At 39.1% G+C, this 24,642-nt stretch overlaps 2 long non-coding RNA genes across 2 annotated transcripts; both read left to right on the forward strand.

The window, feature by feature from the left end:
- The first annotated feature begins 45 nt into the window (after positions 1–45).
- On the forward strand, positions 46–21,798 carry LOC116986412. Its single transcript, XR_004415475.1, has 2 exons — positions 46–356; positions 19,772–21,798. It is a non-coding gene; the product is annotated as an uncharacterized LOC116986412 (long non-coding RNA).
- LOC116986411 lies at positions 3,270–7,716 on the forward strand. Its single transcript, XR_004415474.1, has 2 exons — positions 3,270–4,380; positions 4,421–7,716. It is a non-coding gene; the product is annotated as an uncharacterized LOC116986411 (long non-coding RNA).
- Positions 21,799–24,642: the final 2,844 nt, after the last annotated feature.

Raw genomic sequence — 24,642 nt, forward strand, 5'->3', positions numbered from 1 at the left:
CGGTTTAAAGCATCGGCGAATGAAGGAGCGTGTTATTAGGCTGTGGAATGACTGTGCTGAGCGGGCTGGAGACGCGCTGGGGAGGAACAACACGAAAGGAAACGGTTTAATCCCGCTCTTTCTCGACCAGGAGATCCACATTTCCGACCGTCTCAATGTTTTCGACGAGAACATGGCTAAAAGCGGACTTTTTCTGTGGATTTTTCGATTTTATCTTTGTATATTATTGTGTGCAAGATGGCTCCCTGGCTTCAGATGCTGAAGGGCGCCACACCTGGTGTATGTGTGGAAACATCAACTTGTCTCACATCCTGACAGCTTTATCTCAGCGGACATATTAAATCTACTTTTTTGAGGTTTTTATTTCGTGACTCGTATGGAGATGTGTATACAACTGAAGTGCGAGCAGGTTATCACCATAATTCGGTTTTACGTAAATGTGATTTAAAACTTTTTTTTTTTTAATTGACATTTGTATTTCTTTGGTTGTGGAATTACTTTTTCAGGATGAAGTTCAAATTAACTTTCTTTCGCCAGATTTTTCCCCACAAGAAACGAGACGTTAGAAAACAGCCAGTAACGATTTATAAAGTATCTTATTCTTTATGGAATTTGTGTAAATGTTTGAGTTCATTACTTAACTTTAAAAAAACAAACGAATCGGGTATGAGTGAAGTTGTGGAAGATGGGGTGGCAGGTGCATTTCTTTGTGGGAAAAATTTGATCCCACATAGGAGAAACGAAAGCTTATTGTTTGTACTAAATCGACGATGAAGCTTGTATGCCGTTGTAATGCATAAATGTGAAATTTTCTCCCTTTAGCTGTCTGGTGAATGATGTTAGCCTTGCAAACAACTAATTGCCTTGATCTTGGGAATAGTCTAGATGCTCTTTAGAATTGAATTGAGGATGTGATCTTAAACAATTAATTAATGGAGGAGGTTAGTTAATTTGACACCTTCCTTCTGATTCAATACTTGTAAGCTACTATTTTGTGTCTGGTATCAATCTTGGACATTTAGCTTCAATACATAACTAAACTAATATACTACATGCAGCAAATATTTGTTGTAACAATGCACTACCGCAAAAAGGTACATGGCAGTGTAATATGGATATGAATAGTGAAATATAGGGATTGATGTTATTGCCTATTGTGGTCTAAAACTAGGAATATTGAAATACCATTACAAGTAATAACGATAGTTACTTGCTTCTTGCAGAGCTTGGCTTCTGACTTGTGGATTTATTATTGTTGCTTTCAAACTAAGTATTCCCATTGGATTCTTGTCCAAGCTTTCAGAAAAACCTAGCTGTGAATGTTATGACTGCTCACTGGGATTACTTGTATTAATCATCCAGTGATTTGATAGTCCTGTTACTGTTGATTTGTGCTTGAGATCCTGAAATCACATGTTTACATACCATATAAATTGAGTTGGAGGACAACTTTTCTTGTGCATGTAATCTGTGCAGTTGTAATAAGTGACCGTTTCTGCTTATGCTCATGAAAGGAGAAAACTGAAGCTTCTGACAGGTGAAGTAACTTGTTGGCCAGTTACTGTATTTATCAGGAGCTATACTCTGGTGTGTTTGTCCTAGACTCTTACTTTCTCAAATCTTCAAATTAGCTGAACTGTCCACTCTTTCAAACCAGTGTTAAGGTTTTTTCTATTTTTTCAAATTATTAAATGCTATTAGTATAAAAAATAATTTAAAAAAGGCTATAATGTTCATGGTGCATAAAAATATTAGCGGTCTTTGACAGATCCACATGCTTTTCATGGCATGATAGTAAATATTTAATTCCCTTTAATACCTTCGATTTAAATAAAAGATGGTTATGACTGTAGTCAAAGCTGGGGATGGTGTTGACCTTCTATTTGAGACATCTTTAGTTGGTTTTGGAAACTGTTGCCTCTGATTGTTTGCCTTTCACAACTAATGTGATAGGCCAGTGAAAAGGGTGCTCCATGTCTAGCTTGGGTAAATATAGGAATTGCTTGGGAAATATAGGCTGGTCCAGCACAATCCACCATACTTTCTGTGGCACACAAAAATGCTGGAGAAACTCAGCGGGTGCAGCAGCATCTATGGAGCGAAGGAAATGGGTGACGTTTCAGGCCGAAACCCTTCAGTCTGAAGAAGGGTTTTGGCCCGAAACGTCACCTATTTACTTCGCTCCATAGATGCTGCTGCACCCGCTGAGTTTCTCCAGCATTTTTGTGTACCTTCGATCTTCCAGCATCTGCAGTTCCTTCTTGAATACTTTCTGTGGCAGTGTTTTCCACCAGGCTTTGAATACCTCTGGTACTATTTTATCCAATGTTCTTTGAAATGCAATGGAGGTGAAACTGATGTGCAAAATTTATTTTGAGTATAAGTCAATAATTTGTCTCGCCATTACCATTTTATAAAATGCATTATAATTTGTTACATTGCACATGATAATATGAGTTTGGGTTGACCAAATTGGAAAAAAAAATGTCTGTCCTGTAGAGATGACCCTACAACACTTCTTAAAACACAAAACCAACATTTTTTTAAAAAGCAGAAAATGCTGGATGGATACAGCGGGCGGGTCAGGCTGCATCTGGAGTGGATGGCAAAGGCCAGAGGTGAAAACGAGGCAATGAATGTGTTTTTCCCATCCCATATACTTGACTTTCACTCCTGAGCCCATGTATCCTATTATCCAGTTACATCCATATCCCTCCCTACAAGGTGTGACGCAGTTTTAGAATTGCAGCCTTACAGTATGTGAGTACATGTGTGTACATGTGATTGTTGGTCGGCGTGCACTCGGTGGCTGAAGGCCTTGTTTCCACTCTATCATTAAACTGAACTTTGCATTTCACTCCTCTTACCTGATACCCTTGTCGTCTTATCTCCTAGTATTTGACTTTAGTCTGCCATTCACCTTACGCATGTATTTGCATCACTTGCCAGTACGATCCCGACCTCTTTTCCAGCTTTCTTGTCTCCTTGCATATCCCCTGCCTTGGAGGGTCCCGAAATGTCATCCGTTCATTCCCTCCACGGATTCTGCCTGACTTGCTGGGTTCCTCCTGCACATTATTGATCAAGATTCCAGCATCTGCATTTTGTCGATTTTTTTTTTTTTTTTTTAAGGGTAGTAACTGGAAACAGGCAACTGCAGATGCTCGAGTCTTGAATTAAACAAAATGCTAGAGTAACTTGGCAGGGCAGGCAGCATCTGTGGAAGGAATGGTTATGCTATGCTTCAGGTCAGGACTCTTCCGTCTGAGTCCTGAACCTACGTTTACATATCCATTCCTTCCACTGATGCTGCCTGACCCGAGTTACTCCTGCATTTTGCTTGACACAACTAGTAACTGTAATTGTATTTGTTACCTTGGAAAATGCATGATATTTGCTTCAACACTTGTACATGTGGGAAAGATCATGTGAAAAGTAAACTATTTAAATTTAAATCATGCTTTGCTTCTGATAATTGCAATCTTTGTCGACCTACATTCCTTTCTCTGGCTTTGCAGTTCACAAATTTGTATTCTTTTTCTCTTTCTTCACCTCTCGTCTTTGTCCAGCCATCTGCCTACTACCTGCCATGCTTTGTCCTGCCCCTCTCCTAGCTTTCTTCCGCCCCACCCACCTCTCAATCAGTCTGAAGAAGGGTCCTGAACTGAAATGTCACCTATCCATATTCTCCAGGGATGCTGCCTGATCTGCTGAATTAGTCCAGCTCTTTTGACTAGTTTGTTATAACAATTGACCATGTGTGAAATGTGAAATCCCTTGTGCTCGAGCAGTTGAAGGTTGAAATCCCATGAGCTTTCAGCTGAAAGTAATCTTAGCTACACCTACTGTTGAATTGAGCATTGTTGTATTCAATAATAAATTCACTTCATGAAGATAATTTGCATAAAGATTTAAATTTGTTAATGTCACTAATTCATCATTCAATGGTGCATTTAAAGTTGAAACAATGCTATGATAATTAAAATGGACAAGTACTTTGCTTTTGGTTATACAGAACAAACCCTTGACTTTATGTATTCAATAGAATTGCATATAGCTCTTGGGGCGAATGGAATCTAAGGATATGTGGAGTAAGCAGGAACAGGGTACTGATTTTGGATGATCTGCCATGATCATATTGAATGGCAGTGCTGGGCCGAATGGCCTACTCCTGCACTTATTTTGTATGAGGTATTTCTGTGGAACTTTTAAAATTATCTTTATCTTTCTGAATCTGCCAATAGCTGATGGTTGGAGCAATGATAAATAAGTGTTGTGCATATCAATTGTTTACTGCAAGGAAAATTTGGAAATACTGTTTTTTACTCTAAGGCAGTACCAGTGTAAAACACAATGAAGCATCTTCAGTCTCCCCATGTAGTATTTTTTTTCCACAGACCTGGGCAAATAATCACTTAAGGTTGCATGTTTATCTGAGGATGTCATGCACTAATCTGCTCTTGTCAAATTTCTAGTTGGCTGCTGAATAATGACCTGGACTTTCATTTGTTTTAGTTTGACTGAAAGCATCAGTGCTGCTGCAAAATGTTAATTGTACCTGCACCTCACTGTAATGTCCATATGATAATCATTGGCTAAATCGAGCAGGCTTAGCTGTGTGACCAAATTTGGTTAGCCTATTAAGGGCCACAAAAAACTGCTTGCAGTAGTACAATTGTTATTTCAAAACCATTAATGTAAGTTTAGTGCAGGCCTTTTAATAGGCAAATGTTTCTTCTACAGTTAAAGCAGAAATAGTTTGTGCGTGCTCGCTTGTGTCTGACGTTCTGCCATTGTTTTGCCACATCTGTGCCTCTGCGGAGATCGTCCACAGTGCATGCCTCTCTGCTGCAGGTGGGCCATTGTCTGTACCTGTCCACAGTTGCACTTGTCAGAGTTCGAGAGGCCCCACTTCAGGTTGAGTCTGCAACGTTCCACTCCAGTGCGGTGGCAGTTTAGGGCTTTCCTGGTAGTATAAGGCAGGTGGTGTCCTGGTGCCATCTGTTTGGTTTTGGTGTCTGGTACGGTTGGCTCTAGTTCCATGAAGCTGTTCCGACTCTTCAGGCGTTTATTGGCATGTTGGTGATTGTGCAAGGGGTGGTGGGGGTCTGTGTCCGCAGTGAAGCGTTCTACTGCAGCTGCCCGATCACATCTTCGAGATGGTTCGTCTATGACTGCCAGCTCGTACAGGTGTTCAACGTTTGTCGGCTTCAGGCGTCCTATGGTTTTCCTGCGGGCAGTGGTCAATGCAGTGTCCACCTTGCGTGCATGTTTAGAGTGGCTTCAGACGGGGCTTGCATATTCTGCCACTGAGAAACAGAGCGCCCGGGCTGCAGTACGGATTGTTGTTGGGTCACTTCCAAATGAGCCGTTTGCCAAATTTTTGATGACATTGTTCCGTGTGTTAACCTTTGCCTTGGTTTTCTCAACATGTTGGCGATATGATAAAGTGCGTTCGAGGACCAAACCTAGGTACTTTGGGGCTTTGCAGTGTACCAACAAGACATAATTTCATCGCACCCCGGTTCCAGAGGTGGAAAGCTGCGCTTTGTGTTTTTGTTAGATTTGGCCGCAGGGAATTCTGTTGGTAGTATTGTCATATTCTGCAGAGCCTCTAGTATGGTCTCAATCTGGCTGAAGTCTGAGGATTGCGTTGCAATGCACAAGTCATCGGCATACAGAAATAACCTTGTTTTGGCGTGATGGGTTGGTGATTGGTGTATATACTGAACAACGTTGGGGCAAGGACACTGTCCTGTGGTATACCATTCTTTTGGTGTCCCCAAGCATACAAAGAAACGCAGTTCTCCATCCTTGTCCTGATGAACTGGACCAGATGAGAGTCCTGTAGTGTTTGTTGCAGTTTAGCTGTCATGGTATGGTGGTTTACAGTGTCATATGTTGCGGACAAGTCTACAAATACTGTATCTGTGATCAGCTTCCCCTTGATGCCATCTTCAATGTGCTGACTGAGGTTCAGCAGTTGTCCTGCTGTTTAATTTCCCTGGTGAAATCCAGCCTGTTCAGGTATCAAAACATTGTCTATATCCAGTGTGATGCGGTTCAGTATGCATCTTTCCACCAGTTTGTATGGGTGGCACAGCAGGGATATAGGCTGGTGGCTGCTGGGAAAATTGGCATTTTTGCCTGGTTTTGGTAAAGCAACAACCTTGGATTTCCGCCAGACTTGTGGAATGGAGTTGGTTGCTATGCAGGTATTAAACATCTCCAGCCGCCATTCTCGTGCTCTGGGACCCAGATGTTGCAGCATCTCAGTTCTGATGTCTAAGCCAGGTAGCTGCCTTGTTGGGTTTCATCACATTCAGGGCTTTGTTGAGTTCGTCCATGGTGAAAGGTTGAATGTACCATCTGTCGTTTCAGTTGTTACTATCAACAACCTTTGGGGGTGGAGATTTCTTACCTCTACTCTTGCTGTTTAGCAACAACTGGTGGGTGACCTGGTTAGCAGTCACATTTCCATGTGGTTTACTGTGGGTGGGGTAATTACCGAGATGTCTCTGTCGCCCATGCCTTCCTGCTGCTGTCGTAGGTCTGTTGTTTCTATTAGCTCCTGCTATTGTCTGCGTTTTGCCTCGTTGAGTGCATCTGAGCTGTTTCCCCATCAAAGCTGTTTTGTCTGTGAATTTGTACTCAAAACTAATGAGCAGGATTGCTTTAGCTCCTCTGTTTGATTGAAATTTTGGTAGAGGGAGTAACAACATTTTAGTGTTATAATTGATATTGGTCTGATGCATTTGTTTTCTACTGTATAATTGCTGCAGTTCCAAAAAATATTCTTGCTGCAAACTGACTTTGTACACCTTGAAGTGAGTTCTTCCCATCCCCACTCCATATCATTAATATCATTAGCTAACAAATAGGGAAGCTTGTCTTAATGTTTGATCTGCATTTGTGAAGTTCTGCATGTAGAGGGAAGTAACTACTCACCGTAGTAATTTTCTTTGCATCCATCCATGACTGCATAAATTCTGCTCCACTGAACTGAAATGAGTAGTTGACACCTGAAGAGTGGCAGGTTGTAGTGGCAAAAGGTTTGAAGTTAATGACCCTTTAATATTAATGGAATGTCAAAATTAGTAATATTGCTAGGCACCACAATGCTTACATCAAGTTCTAAACACCAGTAAGTGATTTTTGCATTTGGTGTAATGATAAAGTAATACCAATTTACCTGAAAGGGGCAAATAAAAATCCTTTATTCATTCTAATATTAAAGCCAATATATCCTTCGTGAGGTGGCTCAAACACTACACATTGTCTGAAACTTTTTAAAGCAAAATTTTGGGTTTGACAATTTCCGATTTTGACAAATACGCTAACATTCCATCTTTCAAATTATTTTTTTGGAACATTTATCTTGTGGGTTTAATCTGGAATCCAAATAGGTGTTTTCTATTTTCATACTTTGAACTCTTCCGATTTTCTTCATATCAAATTTGTTTCATGCTTCCATCTGCTACTTGGGAGATCACCCATTTTGTTATCAACAAATTTAGATCTCTGATTGCACAAAACAGCCAACTTCAGTTAGCTGTTTGAAACGCTACTTTTAAGTCTGTCGGCTATTTTGCTGAGGGTCTATAATATACAGGCTAAAAAAGGATTGTCTTTAAAATTTCCCCTTAAGATTTGGCAGCTTGGCAAATGCTAGGTTTATGGATATTGGTTATCCTAATGGCCCTGTCCCACTTGGGCGATTAAAAAAAATCTATACAGGCGACTAGTATGTCGCCACATGTTCTCCGCTGGTCGCCGGGAGTAGTCTTAGTCGCGCAAAAAGTCGTAGCGTCTTTCTGGACGCCGCTAATATTTCAACTTTACCTCCTGACGGAGGTGCTGTCTAAGGTTGCCGCCTGGATGACTTGGGTTGTCGCCGGTTTTTAGCGACCTGCTACGACTATGATAGTCGCCGGCAGTTGCCTTAAAAAAAAATCGTTAAGTGGCACAGGCTTGGATTGGAACTGAATTAATGTAAGTCTAATTTGCCTCTGGCTCAATGAGCAGGTTCGTTCGAACCAGATATTTAAGATGATACTTCACCCCAGATTGATAGGTTTGCTTTCTGACAAGTTGTCAGGTTAATTGGTGATGGTTATTCAGTATCATTCTGTTATCTTTTGCACAGGTGATGGAAAATGAGCAAGGTCACTTTCTCTGAAATTTGCAGTCTAGAGTCTGTTGCTATAGATCAGGATAATGTGCACATTTATTGAAGATTATGTGACTAATGTATGTTTTTATTAGAAAAGTGGCACTGTTCACTTTTAACCTGTTTGCTTATTTGGCTTTTTTTTTTTAAAGTATTTCCATAAATTATTTAAGCAATATTTTTCAATCCGCAATTGGATGGAAGTAAGCTAACTGACTTTAATTGTATAAGCATCATAAACCTATTCCTTGTATTGTGCTTGCTCTACTTTTAAAACCCAGTAGGAAATGGATTAACTTCATCTTTTTACAGTGATCTGACATAGACTGCCTTCTGATTCAATTGTTGCAGAAACTTTGCTTTAATTCCTTTTTTGCTGTAGGTGTTTCCCCCAACATTTTTTCTCATGGCCAGATCACTTTAAACATAAATTAGACTGATTTAGCATTGGTTTGTGAATAAAAGCTCAACTCTTGAATCCAAACTTTCCCTTGCAACTGCAGGAAATGCTACACTTGTCGCTTAACCTCCCCCTCGACTCCATCCAAGTCTTTCCAGGTGAGGCAGAGGTTCACCTGCACCATCCACTGCTCTAGGTGTCAACTGCTCTACATCGGTGAGACCAAGCGCAGGCTTGGCGATTGCTTCGCCCAACACCTCCGCGTAGTTTGCATTAACTAACCTAATCTCCCGGTGGCTCAGCACTTCAACTGCCCCCCCCCCCCTCCCATTCCAAATCCGACCTTTCTGTCCTGGGCCTCCTCCATGGCCAGAGTGAGTCCCACCGGAAATTGGAGGGGCAGCACCTCCTATTTTGCTTGGGTAGTTTACACCCTAGTGATATGAACATTGACCTCCAATTTCGGGTAGTACTTGCTTTCTCCCTCCTTCCCCTTCCCAGCTCTCCCAGAGCCCACTGTCTCCGCTTCCTTTCTTCTTCCCGCCCCTCCCATCCCCACATCAGTCTGAAGAAGGGCCTATACCCGAAACGCCACCTATTCCTTCACTCCATAGATGCTGCCTCAGCTGCTGAGTTTCTCCAGCATTTTTGTCTACCTTCAACTCTTGAATCTTTCCTTTTGTAATGCACTGATTTTTGTAAAAGCACTGCAGTATTCAAAGTTTATCTGGGGAATTAATAAACTATGGAGCATTAATGTTTTAGAAGTTAATGCTGCATTCGTGGCCAAAAATCATCTATGGGTTTTCATCAAATCTGCTTTTAAATGACATCAACCCTTGGATATTGAACAACCTTGCAATGGGGCAGATACAAATGTTGAATGTCACTTTAATTATTGGATCATAAATTTGCTATCTGTATTTTTATTTCATGGGAGAAACCAAGCAATGGAGAAGATGGCTGTTTAGACAAACCTGTTCTTTAAGGCTTAATTAAAAAATGTTGATTATTTGTTTTCTTTCTTGGATCAATGTATAAAATAACTAGTCTTGTCCTCTAGTTTGATCTCTCTAATATTAAAGGTTATTTTGCTGTGCAGGTGCATCATTAAAATTTTCTGGCCTAAAAAGATTGGATTCACAATGTTGGAGCTAACTGTTCAGCTAGTTCAGCATAAAGACTATTTTTCATTAAAATTGATCTAAGATTTAAACAGTTGTGCGAAATTGTGATGTAGCAACTGATTAGCATTAAGTGGTACACTTACAGGGCAATAATATCCACACAATGAATATAATCACTCATTTTACTAACTTTATCAATTCCTGCTATGTGGGGAAATGTGTCTAAAAGTTGTTCTTTGACGGGCTGTAGCTTCCTCCCATCACCCATGTATTTTCTCAAATCTCCTTAATTCACTAGACCATTTACAATGGCACAAGAAATTCTGGCTTCCTATTCTCATAGCACTTTTTAAAGAGTCTTGCACATTACTGATGATATGCGAAAGGTTTTTGTAATGTTGTCATTAACCTGAGGCAAGTGAGAGTCCACAGTGTGTGGCATTGGAAGTTTGCTTATGTACATTGTGGATGGCTCAATTGTAATCATGTGTTGTTTTCCCACTGGTTAGTATGCAACAAAAACCTTTCATTGTACCTCGGTACACGTAACAAACAAAACTAAATTTCTATGCAACTCGAGAGACTGGTTCCCTTCATTTGAAATATAGTCTGATTGTGTTTTTTAATACTCTTCAAATTTAGTGTTTGAACTACAAAACCCATTTTATAATATAGCATCTAAACTAATGCCAAACAAAAACCAGCAATGAGAATTTATAACTACATAGCTATCTCAGTTCCTGGAGCTGGTCTCAACTGGGGGCAAATTTGTAGAGCTGTTGGGATTTGATAAAGCAATCTTTGAATTTCATGGCACTCAATTCAGAAAAACTTTAACACTGAACTGGCTGAAGTTATCAGTTGTCTCTATCTAAAGCAGTAATTCAAATATTTATAGTAAAAATATTTAATATCTAATGTCAGACATTTAATACTATGCTGAAATCAAAAGTAATGTCCATATTTTGCATTTCATAATCTTGTTTATCAAAGTTTGGATTGCTTGCTAATATTTACTGGTATGTGAACCCTTGCCCTAACCCTTGTTCCAAAATGTAGTACCATCAATTAGCAACCTGATCCACTGTCAATTGAGCTATTAGCAATCTACCAATCAATCAGCACAGGTTGGAAAGAACTAGAATGAATTGCTGCTTGTGATCTGACTTTAAGAAATCGGATTATAGAAATTGCAATCAGCTTTTTTTTTTTTTTTTTAGAAACTATGAAATAAAATCTATGGCAAATTTGCAGCTTGTATTGCATCTGCAAGGATTACCGTAACATCTAGGAGTGCCAATATTGTGAAAATGAAAGTCAAAATCTGCAGAGAAATTTGACATAAAAGCTGCAAACGGTATCGGATGGCATCAGTGGGAAGATAAACACCTTGACGGAAATGGGAAAACTAAAAAGTTGGTTTAAGGGAAAAAAAGATTCAATTTATTTTCGACCAACATATACTAGCGAGTAGTTTAGAATAAGCACTAATGTTCTGATTTGTTCCTATATGTAGCTCATTGGCACTGGCATGTCAATCTGGAAAACTCCTTTGTGGTTCAAAATGAGATCCTCAAGTTCTGGTTTTGCTCTCGGCCTCCTTGGTTATGTTTCATTGGGTGATTTAAAAAAATAGTGTGTACATCAATGTCAGTTTGGGCCAGCGAATCTAAGTGGGTGAAGATTACATTTATCCCAGCGTTTCCTCTGAGCAGCCAGGAGGTAGGCATGAGATACCTTGACTTGTTCTGCACCAACAATTCAGCTGGATGTATAATCTCTCTGCTTAGCAATATATCCATTTCCAGTTGCCCCAGTTTGGTGTTTTTCTTGTTAAAGCTTATGTCAGATTTTGTTTCTTGGTTGAATGAGTAGTTTATCCATAAATGTCCAAGAATTAAATTATTTCTTGATATATTAATAACTATTATATACTATATATGATTAATAATTATATGCAATCTTGTCTATGAATGCATTATTAAAAGAATAAAAAATGATAATATGAGTGTCTGGTAATATCTAAGCGTGAAACTATCAATTTCCTATGTTGAACTTTAAATGAAGATGAGCAACAGGTCCAGTCCCTTCACAAGCTCGAGTTTTAAGAATACTGTCAGAACAGTAAAGGAAGCGAAGCCATCCCTCAGGCCTGCTTTACCATTCAACAAGATCATTGCTCAAATTTAAGTTCCTGCCCAAGTTCCTTGTCAATCTGTCTTCAACATGCTCATTGATTAAGCATTCATAAGCTAGAGAACAAATGCAACTCTTCCAACATTTCCCTTTATTTGGCTTGCATAGCTGATGCCTTACTCTAGTTTTACGTTCTCTGTCTTTCAGAACCGCCTCTAGACATCTAACCTTTCAATCTGCTGAATTTGATTGGGCCACTTTCCCCTTTATGTTGCACTGCATTCCATCCTGTGCCATATCCTGTTCTTGATTTTGAGATATTCACTTGGTATGGGACTTCTTACGCAAGCTTGGTCTAGGATCATGTATGTGCTTACTGGATAGTGTGCTGGGGGTGTCAATTAGTAGAACAGTGAGCGAAGAGAACTTTGCCATGTGTTTCTTTTAATGTGACCAAAAATCATACCTGCTTATGTATGGTAGTGTTTTTGTGGTGTCATTGCTTTGGATTGCAGGCTACTCTTGCAAAATAATGCACCAGTGGGTATAGAATAACATCTGTCTTCCAGTTTTAGTTAGTTCAAGGGGAAAATGTTCCTGTAGACTAACCGAAAACCTTCCTTTTTATATACCTCATTCATGTCCCCTCCTAACTGTGACTCTGAAATTAGCAGCCTTAACGCAGTGCTTTGTAGATCCTTTTGATGGGAAGATCAGTACGCAACTCACTTTAGGACTGGACATTCAAGATTTAATGGTCGCGTGTATCAACTGAGGTACAATGACATTTGAGTTGCCAGACAGCCATACTAAGTAAAAAGCAAAAATACACACAGCACATAAAATAAAGTTTAGCATAAACATCCACCACAATGGAATCAACAATGTGCACCACTTTCTGCAACCTCCTTTGTGCTTAAGTGTTTGTATTTCTGACCCAATCTGTAATACAAGCAGTCACTATGCGCTTCATCATGCATCTGTCAGAGTTTACTAGAGTGGCAACATACTTAATCTCAAACATCTGAGGAAGTAATGACATTAATGAGCTTTCAGTGAGCTATAGCGCGGCCCCCCCCCCCCCCCCCGTCCCGTCCCGTCCCGTCCCCCAATAGCAAGAGTTAGAGGAACCGATATACAGATTACCGAAAGAATCCAAAGCAACAAGGTTGTCACAGTGGATGATTTTAACATTCCCAATATTGATTGGGACTTGTTCTGTGCCAAAGGCATAGATGGGGCAGAATTTGTGATGTATCGAAGAGGGTTTCTCAAAACTATGTGGATGGTCCAACTGGAAAAGGGAACATATTGGATCTTGTGTTGAAATCAGCCTAGGCAGCGGCAGAGCATTTTAGGGATAGCGATCACACTCCATTAGTTTTTAATAAAGATGAACTGCAGATGCTGGTTTTATACCAAACATGGACATAAATGCTGGAGTAACTCAGCGGGTCAGGCAGCATCTGTGGAGAAAATGGATAGTTTAGTTTGGAGATGCAGCGCAGAAACAGGCACCGACCAGCGATCCCCGCACATTAACACTGTCCTACACAGACTAGGGACAATTTACAAATACACCAAGCCAATTAACCTACATATCTGTACGTCTTTAGAGTGTGAGGAAATGGAAGATCTCAGAGAATACCCACGTGGTCACGGGGAGAATGTACAAACGCCAAACAGACAGCACCCATAGTCGGGATCGAACCCGGTTCTCCAGCGCTGTAAGGACGCAACTCTACTGCTGCGCCACATTTTTCTAGAGATACTGCCTAGGTTGCTCAGTTACTCCAGTATTTTACTGTCTGCGTAAGTTTTAAGATTGTTTTACATTAGATTTTTTTGACTACAAGACCTTGCAAGAAAGTGCTAAATTGGAGTAAGGCACATTACCAATGTTATTAGGCAGGAGCTCAGGAAGGTACACTGGGAGCAATTGTTATTGGGTAGGTCTACATCTAACGTGGGGAGTTGTTTAAAGGCCATTTGATCGATGTTCAGAACCAGAATGTACTAGAAAGGAAGAGGGATAAGGATGGCAAAGTAAGGGAACTTAAAATGACCAAAGAGGTAAATTTGAGGAATATAAAGGGTGAGAAAATAACTCAAGCAGGTGATCTGAATGACCAAAATGGGCCAGGAAATGGCCTTGGTGAGTTGGATTAAAGAAAATTAAAATGCTTTTGATATGTACATCAAAAACAAGAGGAGAGCCAGGGAGCAGGTAGGACCACTTATTTATCTAGAAGAGAATGTGCTTGGAATTTGCAAGGTATTTAGGCGAGGTATTAAAGGAGTACTTTCCTTCTGGTTTCATCAAGGAGATGGATGACAGTAACATCTGTGTGAAGAATACAAACATGCAAGTGTAGTTTGAGATGATGGAGCAGGAGGTGTTGGGATGCTTGAAGAACAGTAAGGTGGATAAATCCCCAGGATCTGATTAGATTTATCTCGGGTTATTAAGAAAGGTAAGATAGATTGTGGGAGCCTTAACAAAGATCTTTGCATCTTCCCAAGCCATGGGTAAGGTCCCGAGGGAGTGGAGAATAGCTAATGTTCCTTTATTTAAGAACGGAAGTAGAGCAAATACAGGGAATTATAGATTCAAGTCAGTGGTAGGGAAGCTATTGGAAAGGATTCTTCGGGATAGGATTTACTCCCGCTTGTTAGTTAATTAGGGCCAGTCGGCTTTCCACATGGCAGGTCAACCTTACTACACTAGATCGGGATTTTTGAAGTGGTGTCAAAGGTGATTGATGAGGGTAAGGTGGAGGATATTGTTTAAATGGATTTTAGTAATGCAGTTGATAACATCCACCATGGTTGCCTGATCCAGAAGATTAAGATGCACAGGATTAATAGTGACTTGGACGTGTGGCTTCGGAAGTGGTTTACTAATAGACGACAGTGGGTTGTGGTGGAAGGACAATATTTCAGCTGGAGGTCTGTGACCAGTGGAGTTACGGAAGGATCTATGCTGGGACCCCTGCTGTTTGTGATATATATGACTTGGGCATAGACTGGTTGGTAAGTTTGTGGTTGTCACCAGGATTGCTGGGGTTGCAGAACTGTGGAAGGCTGTCAAAGTATACAGTGGGATATATATCAGCTACAGAATTTGGCGGAGAAATGGGAGATGGAGTTTATTCCAAGCATCTTAGTAGCTTTGTTACAAACCCTACCATTAGCGGTGTTACAAATCTGCCATTGCCCGTGTGCGATTCCAGAGGCTTTGGTGGGGTGGGGGGAGACTAAAATGCAGGTTTGTATTGATTGTCGGAGAGGGATTTCCTTGGGCTGCTAGCTGATGAAGAAAAATCGTTCGGGCTTGCGTCGCTGGATTAAACTTAAATGTGACCAAAAATGCCTTCAACATCACGGATCGCAATATCAGGACAAAACAAAAGGTATGTTGTTTATTTAACATTTTATTTTGCTTTTTGGTGTGGCTTCATTTCAATCTTATGATGCGGAAAATGTTAATTAATCCCACATACGAATCAGCCGTGTCTTGCCTGCCGATTATGGGCTTAAAATTATGGCAACGGCAACATTCCAATCGATCACATTCCAGAAACATCCACTCTCAAGATAATCAAATTATTTTTATTTTTTGCACTATCATGTCATAAGAACATCTAAATCATCTATATTTTGTGTTATTGTCTATCCATGATCACTATTTTCATACTAAATATCCAGAGTACAGTTTTAGTCAGATGTATTGTGCAAAAAATAATGATTTTGATTATCTTTAGAGTGGAAGTTTTTGGATTAATATATGGGAATTAAATATTAAATTCCTTCCATGGCATATAAATTAATGACAAAGTGAGATTTAAAAATCATGTTGTGAATTCTTGTGTGAATGGGATCAATTTGTTATTTGGATACTTGGGCTATTTCAGAGTATGAAAATAATCATAACTTTTTTAATACTGAAGATATAAAAGTGAATTAGGTTCTTTTTTTACTTTATCTGATAGGATAAATTACAGGCTTGATTTTTAAAATCTCAAAATGTTGTGACATTCCTAATCTTAGGGTCCAAGCCCATAGCTCCCTGAATATGGCAAAACAAGTGGATAGTGATAAACAAAGGCATATAGTATGTTTGCTTTCATAGGTTGTGTATAAGAATCAGGAAATCATGACACTGCTTTATAAGACTTGGGTGAGGCTGCATTTGGAGCATTGTGTGCAGTACTGGTCGCCCCATTACAAGGATGTGGAGGCTTTGGAAAGGGTGTAGAGGAGTTTACCAGTATGATGCTTCAATTAGGGGGTACTAGCTGCATGGAGAGATTGGACAGAGTTGGATTTTTTTTCTCTGGAACGGATCCTTGCCAGGATATATGAAAGAAGTGTGTAAAATTCTGAGGATTGTGTAGGGTAGACGGTCAGAATCTTTTTTTCCCAGGATGGAAAAATCAAATGCTAGAGTGTTCAGCTTTAAGGTGAGAGGGGCACAATTTATAGAGGATGTGCGGGGCACAGTTTTTTTTGGGGGTTTTTTGCTGCCGAGGGTAATGATTAAAGCAAATATGTTAGTGGCATTTAAAAGACTTTTGGGTAGGCATATAGACATGCAGGGATTGGAAGGATATGGGTTATGTGCAAATAGATAACTGATGGTCTTGGCATGTATGGCACAGACATTGTGGGCCAAAGGGCCTGTTCTTGTGCTGTACTTTTCTTCAGTGGATGGGATGCCGTTCAATCAAGCAGGTTCCTAGTTTACATGGCTGACACAGTGAAATATTTGTCCACTATACTCACAGATGATGGGAGATTCAGTGATGAAAATGATATGGTGGAAATGATGGAAATGTCAAGACATGGTAGAGTGCCTTGTGGAGATGACCATCACTCTGCACTTATGTTATGCAGATGTGGTCACTTATCAACCTAAGCCTGAGTGTTGTTCAGGTCCTGATTAATGCATGTACTCTCTGTGTTGCTGCTATGAATGTGACTGAGCATAATGCAATTAAAGTAAACATTCCTGCTTTTGATCTTCTTGATTTTATGGGGATCACTGGGATAGGCACTTGTAAAGATTTAAGTAACTTCTGTGACTGAGGGGACTGGTGTCCAATAATCACAACCATAATGTTTAGTGCGGTGTATGACCTAAATCAGAAAATTTTCGCTTTGATTTTTTCCAAATCAATATTACTCGTTATATTTCCCGTCCAGTTCTGAGGTGATTGATTAAGCCAATATGTACCCCACACGCCTCCACATATGGATGAGGAGGTGCATGGTGGTTTGAGGTGCTGTACTCCATCCACTGTTTATGCTGGTCTTCTATGTACTCTGTTCTGAATGCTACGCCAATACTGCTCCTCCAGTTTAAATGTTCATGAGCCACAAGAGTCATTCACTACCAAATTTCACAAGAGTCAATGGGGATGTTGCATTTTGTTCGTCAAGGTGGCTTTGAGAACATATCTGAATCTTTCTGTCTACCTACCAATCTGCTGCAATGATGGTGTTCAAAATAGTAAGTTTCAGGAATCTATTTTGGGGCATTTGGAAATTATTGTCTACGTAACATAGCCGACTGTGTAATTAAAACCTGGGAAAAGATAATGATGTTGGTTTGCTAGCCTTCCTATCAATATGGAGGAATTTGCAAATACAATATTGGTGGTGTTTCACCTATTTTCACCAATGGTTTGAGGTGCCTGATAGTCCAGAAACTTATAGGATGGTAGAAATCACTATTACCCAATACGAGGTTTTATGCTGGATCTGTTAATTATACTAATCAATATTGAGTGAAGACGGTCATAGTTTAAATGTAGACCTAAAGCTAATTATAGATTTAGGCTCTAGGTTATTTTTAATTGTTATGATCATCTAAATCCATGTCCGTCCCCCCCCTCACTTTATTTTAACGTTTGTATTTATTTTGCTTTTAGGAGAAGTGAGTGTGACTTAAACTTTAAGAATATCTTGACAACTAAAACAAAAATAATCATAACTAATGCATCTAAAGGACTGGTATATTAAGAAGTTTAACATGCACCTTAAGTTGAATACTTAGAGGTATTCAGGTGTCATATACTGTCATACTAATTGACATTTTAAAATAAACTTTAAAAAAAGGCATTGCAAGGACCATTCAAATATTGGCTTGAACAATGCCTACCCAAAAGTTGTTTCTTGTGCTTAAGATGTGCCTTGATACTAGTGAAATAAAACTTGTTATCTGAGCTACAATACAGTTGATACCTATTGGCTTCATGAAGAGTTTTTCATTACCTTTCCAGGGAAACAATTGTAGCTATTTCACGCAACAGTATAATGTACTGGTTAAATCATTACTTTGTGTGTTTGAAAACAAAAAATAGATTAGATACATTCCCACAAGCAACTACCCATAAAATCTTGTCACTTCAGTGTATTTGGTAGCATTCTCATCTCTTCAGCTGTACTTTGGATGGTATCTACCGATCGTGTCATGTATTGGTTCAGATGTTGTACTGTGACCGGTGCTACTGTGAAATACTTGTAAAGTGTCATCACCTGCTTGTGATTTAGATTCATATTAAGTACATGCAAAACCATTGATATAGAGCAAAGATTTCTAGTTAACACTTCTGCTTTAGGCACTGCCACAAACTTACTAATCATGCAAGTTAATTTTTGTTCTGGGGATCTTGCATATGAAAATTCCCCTTCTGATATAGTATGCAATTTAAACTTTACTATATAAAACATGTTAAGTTAATTTTAACAGAGATGATGAGAGGAATAGATCGGGTAGATGCACAGAATCTCTTGGCCAGAGTATGTGAATCGAGGTCCAGTGGGCATATGTTTAAAGTGAAGGGGAAAAGATTTAGTAGGAATCTGAGGGTTAGCTTTTTCCACACAAAGGCTGTTGGGTGTATGGAATAAGTTGCCAGAGGAGGTAGTTGAGGCAGCGACTATCCCAAAATTAAGAAACAGTTAGGTAGACACAATGCTGGAGTAACTCAGTGGGCCAGGCAGTATCTCTGGAGAGAAGGAATGGGTGACGTTTCGGGTCGAGGCCCTTCAGACTGAAACAGTAAAAACAGTTAGACTGGTGCATGGATGGGTCAGGTTTGGAGGGATATGGGCCAAACTTTGGCTGGTGGGACTAGTGTAGCTGGGACATGTTGGTCAATGTGGGCAAGTTGGGCCAAAGGGCCTGTCTGACTCTGACTCGAGAAGATGTGAAATGTCAAACTGCAGAATGTGAAAACTTATTGGATTTTTATTAATGTCATAGTTGAATAATTGCAAATATTAACTGCTAATGTATGCCAGGTTAATATATTTGACACTAGAGTTTATAGCAATACACCTCTAAATTATTCGCTGAACATTATATAAATAATTAGTAATTTTGTTGGGTGTGAATTAATGCATTCAGTTCAAGATCTTGATGATGAGGACATTATTCCTCTCTCTAACTGGTACTGAAAATTGTTAACCACTAAGAATTTTTCAGATATAATGTTAGAAATGAAGTGTTTTGGTTGTATAATGGAACATAATGAATTGACATGAACCATTAAATCTGCTTCTTTCTCCAAGTCAACTTGCGTATTTGCAGATTTTTTTGGGTTTTATTTCAAACTTATGGAAAAGAATAAGCAGAATTATCCCACTGACCCACTACCAAATTATTTAGTGTTGATTGAGGGATGAATATCCCTGGATGACAAGAAACTGACTTCTGCTGTCCATACTAGAAATTATACTAAAGGTAGTTTAATTCTCAGAAACAGGCTTGAAATTCTACACTCCATGAAAACCACATACTAAAATGGTGCTACACAGGAGTCTTGCAGTGGTGTCACCTGTATTGAAGGACTAATTTTCATGTGAATGATTCGGTATAATTTATGAGGCTTTTATATAGTTTGTGCACATTAACTTTTTTTTTTTTACCAGCCAAGCACAGATAACTTGATGCCTGTCCATGGCTGGAGGTGTTAAAGTGGCAGTCCTCAACTGAAGAAGTTGCTAAAAGTAGGAGGACATCTTCTAATGTGAACTACTGCACACTCCAACATTGGTCATCGCGGCAGCACTGGTGCAGATTTGGAGCATTCAGGAGTTCCTCCAACAAAATAAAAACAGAAAGCTTTTCCTGAAAACTGGAGAAATCTGGTTCATTGTAGACTTGTATTTTTGGTCCCTGTATGAAGCACTGGATCAACCTGATGTCTGGTCATACTTGATATAATGTTGCAGTATTTGCACCAAATGCCTATTGAATGCTGAGTTAGGTCACGGCTGTATGCCCAACATTCATGAATTGGCACAGTAGCATTTCATTATGCCTTGTAAATGAGTTTTTGTACATTAATTTTCACCTTAATTCGGTCGTATTAACAAAAAATGCACTCTAGTCTGTTTTTCTTAAGCTACTGAGCTTTTGCACACTAATGTTTATAAAATTATGGTTAATGTTTCTGTATCTTCCACCCTATTGCCTTTGAATAATCTGAAATTCATGCCATTTAGGTTTTGTATAGATTTACTCAATTTTTCATTTAATCTAATATTCCAGATAAAAGATGGTAAATGTGGCTGTATGCTGGTAAGGGGGAGGAAATGGGAGTAAAATGTTGCAATGATCATAAACTGCATTTTGGTTAATGGATTGTGAAGACACAAAACATTGGTGGAAGCTTGGAGAGATGATAACATCACGTACACGAGGATATGCCAATAATGCCTGTGATCTTCAAGCCACCTAGCTTGAAGACCGGACGCATAAATACTCATTTGGAAGTTTATAACTTCACATATTATGAAAATTGAATTTTGTGACCTGTCACCAAAGGAAGTGTATACACTTGACAATCGAAAAAATCATTTTTTCTTAATTCTGTGATGAATATTTATTCTTCATTTTCCACAGTGTCTTATGTTGCTTTCCTTTCATCCTGTTGCTTTTGATGGGTAATAAGGACATCCCATCTTGACTTTTTAATGCAGCAAGAAACTCGCAAAAATAAATGATGTGCCGATTGACTTTGGGGGGGGGGGGAGGGGGGAGACATTTTTTTTCATGGGAACCATATTCCAAGTTGGTTGAGTTATTTATAGAAAATACTTAAGAGACATTTATAAAGTTAGTTGGCCTCGCATGATAAGACATCCTTGAGGGTAGCAGAACTAGTCAAAAACATGGTTAAAATGGACAAGCAGGCTGCTTTCTTTATTAGTTGAAGGATAGGATATATGAGTGGTGATAGTGTGTTAAAACTGAATTGGCTGTAGCTTGGGTACTGCTTAAAGTTCTGGTCACATTACAGAAAGTAAGAGAAGGTGCAAAGGAAAGTTATGAAGTTATTGCCAGACTTGAAATTGTTATCTTGTGTCATGATAATTGAATTGAGTATAGATTGATTGCAAAGCGTAACCAGCACATTCAACATTCACAAAATTGGCAGACCTTGTTAAAATAAATAGGGGAGACCCATTTCCCTTGGCAGAGGAATGAAAACGGAGGAGATATGTATTTAAAGTAATTGGTAGATAGATTAAATGGCAAATTAGCATTTTTCTTTCGTGAGGATAAAATCACAATCTGAAATGGGGAAGAGGCAAAAAAACTGCATTTGATCAAAATTTGGATGTTCTTAAAGGCTACAAAACATGTTGCCAGATTAGATTGGCTTTATCAACTGGCCCTACTCATTAATTTTCTCTTGTAATTCTGAGGTGTGAAGGCCAATTTAAGTTATCCTGTGCATGTCAAGAGTTGATCATTTCATTTGTGTGCTCATTTTAAAATGGTGTATACTTTGTGTATGGGTGCATTGTAACTTTATTTTTCATCTCTTTCAGGTTTACGTTTCTAATGGGAGATTACAAGTTGAACATGCATGTTGTGAAACTCAAATTAATTGGACTAATAATGTTCTCAATAAAACATTCAACCTGAAAATAAAGTAAATGTATCCAAATTATTTACTGAAAAATGTGTATGTATTCATTCATACTTGGTGATTAGAATTCAGTATAAAATAAGTGCAATTTGTTGCAGCAGCATACCTGTAAAGAACATAACGCTTTGGTTTTCAAATGCACATGAAACAAAATAGAATCACAATTGGACAAAAATATGCAACTTTATATACATTGATGTAGCCGTAGAGTTGTCTCAATTTATCAGGCAAGGAGTCACACCAACTAGAATCAACAATTTAAGCTAACGTGAACTAGTGAGTATATGAAAACATGCATTTCAACACAATAGTAATGTGAAAGTCAAGTTGATGCATTGGAAATGGTTCAAAATAAACAAATGTGTAGAATGGGTGCATTGGCAAGAGGGATGGCTGGAGAGGCTAGACCATCAAGCATTGAACAGATGATGGGTCGGGTCAGATTAATTGTTGGGAGATGGTGGTGGGGGGCAGCTAGCGAGCTGCACTTATTTTCAGCGTGAATAGTTGGCCTAGCATTGAAATTTAATGCAAATATAGGGTCTATGGATGTTAATTATGTCAATATTAAATTTCAAAAAGTTGAAAAATTATAAAAATAAACTAACAAATGTGATTTATGGTAGAAAATGTGATGTAGTCTTTTTAGGGAAAACCAATGAAAGCATAAAGGTTAGATTTGGTTGGGCCAAGGGATGAAATGTGGAATTGCAGGAACTGAGAGCATATTGATCAATCAATGACCACATCAACAGGGGCCAGAGTAAAACAAATACTGTAATAAATGTGTCTATTTTAACTATACACCCTGCAGACAGGAAGTACATTTAATAAAAAGTTAAACTGAGAAATTTACCAGAATTCAGGTTGAGAAACTATACAGCGGAAAATAAATTAAGCCTATTTCCAGTAAAACATAGGAGGTTATAGGTTTTGTGTTGAATTGTTTTTATAGTGAATAGGGAAATGTTGCCCAAAAAGGAGACAATAGCATGTGTTTGTAGCCAGCTATCATAAGGTTAATTACATTATGCTAATATTGTTAGATCACTAAATCAATATTGAGTATCAGACTTGATATGAAGTTGATTTTTCAAATTTTATAGCTGAATTTACAAAACTTAGACTCGTATCTTGTTCTGTACTTACCGACATAATTTGGTAGATTTTTTTCTATCTACGTTACTGATATTTGTGGTTTGTTCTTTTGCTTGATATAATAATGCATTGGCCCATCACCAGATCTTATTCTAAACTCCAATTATGTCACAAATGAAATGAATGATGAATCACAATGACTGTGATAGCATCATAAAGAATCACAGCACGACAATATATGATGGTAATATTATTATTTTTTTTGTCTATATTGTGGACATGTATTCTCTTGAATCCATCTCAACCCGAAACGTCACCCATTCCTTCTCTCCAGATATAACTTTATCAAGGTAACTGCAAACTGATTTCTAACAAGGAACTCTCACTTCGGGACAAACAGATCTAATATTCTGAGTATTTGCTTCGACTACAATTACAGCACAGGAACAGGCCCTTTGGCCCACAATGTCTGTACTGTCAGCACCAACTTTTATGCACCTACACATAATCCGTGTCCCTTTTCCCTGCATATCCATGCGCCTATTCAAAGATCTCTTAAATGCCACTATCACATCTGCCCCCACCACACCCCTGGCAGCGTATTCCAGGCACTCACCACCCTCTGTATGCGGATTTAAAAACTTGCCCCACAAATCTCCTTTAAACTTTGCCCCTCTCACCTTGAAGCTGTGCCCTCTAGTATTTGTTATTTCCATCCTGGAAAAAAGGTTCTGACTCTCAACCCTATCTACGTCTCTCATAACACATCATAAAACTAATGGACACAATAAATAAATGCTTTCTAGTGTATATCATGTGTACCAAGGTACAGTGCAAAGCTATTTTAGTTGTGTGCTAACCAGTCAGCTGAAAGTTATAACATGATTGCAATCGAACCATCAATGGTGTACAGGTTAAAGGGTATAATGTGCAGCAACGAAATGCAGATGCTGGCCATCAGACTATTAAACACAACGTCAAACAAACTCTGAACTATAACAGCCTATTGTATGTGTGTTAGACACAAAATGCTGGAGTAACTCAGTGGGACAGGCAGCATCTCTGGAAAGAAGGAATGGGTGATGTTTCAGGTTGAGACCCTTCTTCAGATTGATGTCAGGGAAGTGAGTGGTACAGAGATAAAATGTAGTTGGAGACAGTAAGACTGGTGGGCAGACTGGGGAGGGGATGGAGAGAGGGTAAGCAAGGCTACTTGAAGTTAGAGAAGTCAATGTTCATACTGCTGGGGTGTAAGCTACCCAAGCGAAATATGAGGTGCTGTTCCTCCAATTTGCGCTGTGCCTCACTGACAATGGAGGAGGCCTCTGACTGAAAGGTCATTGGGAATGGAAGGGCTGAGCAACCAGGAGATCAGGTAGATTTAGGTGGACTGAGCGGAGGCTTGATCTCGCCGATATACAGATAAGGTCCAGTAAAAACTGATGACCTATAATGCAAGGGCCTTCTATGAGGTAGAAAGTAGCTCAGTTCGTCGGATGGTTCAGTTGCCTGATAATTTTTCACATTGTCAAATAACACCCCAAGTGTGCTTAGCCTTGTGGTTGGCATTCAGAAGTATAAATTATATAGAGCAAAGCATAATTGAGAATGATGATCGTATTAATTGACAATTTAGCAGTGGCATTATATAACACAGAAATCAGCTGTTTGACCGGTGTCTGTCCTGGCCATTAAGTATCAATCTATACCGATCACATTTACCAACTGGGCTAATTCCATGGTGTTTTAAATACTTGTCTAAAC

The sequence above is a fragment of the Amblyraja radiata genome, chromosome 23 (genome assembly GCF_010909765.2).
Source record: "Amblyraja radiata isolate CabotCenter1 chromosome 23, sAmbRad1.1.pri, whole genome shotgun sequence".
In the NCBI taxonomy this organism is placed as follows: Eukaryota; Metazoa; Chordata; class Chondrichthyes; order Rajiformes; family Rajidae; genus Amblyraja; species Amblyraja radiata.